General features: G+C 40.9%; 1 pseudogene; it reads left to right on the forward strand.

Annotated features, from left to right (window-relative positions):
* The first annotated feature begins 1,158 nt into the window (after window positions 1-1,158).
* LOC129402962 (small nucleolar RNA SNORA72) lies at window positions 1,159-1,284 on the forward strand (annotated as a pseudogene).
* The last annotated feature ends 251 nt before the right edge of the window (window positions 1,285-1,535 follow it).

A 1,535-nucleotide genomic window follows, 5' to 3' on the forward strand; every position in this document is an offset into this window, starting at 1 on the left:
AAAAATGTATATCATAAGTAGTACTGCATAGGTAATGAATTAATCAATTAATTTTTAAAGGAATACTCCTTGTCCTAAAAGTCTGAAAGTTATCTTTGGGTTTGCTGATTCCTTGCCCTCTTCAATATCCAATTTGGTCCATTTGCCCAACTTCTAAAAATGTCCTTGTTTGTTCCCTCCTTCCTATTCTAAGCTAGCATTGGCTTAATACATTTCTAGTTTATTACAAAACGCCTTAAACTTAGACAATCATGACATTTTCTTGGGGGAGGTTTTAAATCTACCACACTCATATCCACTTTGTCTTTTGCAAATCATCTCTTTGTTAAATTTTTTAAGCACAAAGAGAGACATAGGGTATTTATCATGGGGAGGCTTTAAAATATAAGATATTTAAAATAAGGTATTTAAAAGGTATGAGAACCTCCCCCCATTATAAATACCTTATGTCCCTCTTGTGCTTAAAAAATTCAACAAAGAGATTATTTGCCAAAGATAAAGTGGATTTAAGAGTCGCTGACTCTTCCCTCTCCCTCCCCACTCCCAGGCCCGACAAAGTGAGGAAGGGAATAATGATTTACAACGACCGATGCTAGGATCAAGGTGCAAGTATTTGGTAGATGGGGAAAGTCAATCCTAACTGTAACTGGGCAAGGAGGAATTTGGGAAATAAACAATCCAAGCTGTCTCTGCATGCCCTTCAATCTGCTGAGATGGACCATTGTCAAATCTAACCAGACATTAGAGAACAAACAAGTGATGTCTACCATAGTGGCTAGTTCTGGGGGCAGTGAAATTCTGCTTTTTTTTGGGGGGGTCACACCTGGCAATGCACAGGGGTTACTCCTGGCTCTGCACTCAGGAATTACCCCTGGCGGTGCTCAGGGGACCATATGGAATGCTGGGAATCGAACCCAGGTTGGCCGCGTGCAAGGCAAACTCCCTACCTGCTGTGCTATCATTCCAGCCCAGGCAGTGAAATTCTGAAGAGCCTGAAAAGATATCTTTATATCTGGAATATATATGGGGCAAAGGAATAAAGGAACACCCTTCAGCACAGTGCTTTTATTCTGATTCCCTCGCGCTTCCCACCCCCACCACGGGGAGAAAATGATATTCTTTAGCTCTCTACAGTTTACATGGAGAAAGTTAAAACAGCTGTGAATGTTCTTGTTGTTCTGAATTTGTAATAATTAGGGCAAGCTAAACATTCATTATAATAAGACCATGGATGTGTCCCTAGACCTAGTTTTTTTTTTTTCATTTTTTTTTCACGTCACATGCAGCAATGCTCAAGGGTTACTCCTGGCTCTGCACTCAGGACTTACTCCTGGGAGTACTCAGGGGACCATATGGGATGCTGGGGATTGAACCTGGGTTGGCTGCGTGCAGGGCAAATACCCTCCCCGCTGTATTATTACTCCTGCCCCAGATCTAGTTCTTTACCTACCTAGGTCTGATCTTGGAAATGATGTTGGTAAATTAAAAAAAAAATTTAAAACAGAAAAACAAGGCTGTTTTTTCAGCAACACTAG

This window comes from Sorex araneus, chromosome 2, assembly GCF_027595985.1.
Source record: "Sorex araneus isolate mSorAra2 chromosome 2, mSorAra2.pri, whole genome shotgun sequence".
Classification (NCBI taxonomy): domain Eukaryota; kingdom Metazoa; phylum Chordata; class Mammalia; order Eulipotyphla; family Soricidae; genus Sorex; species Sorex araneus.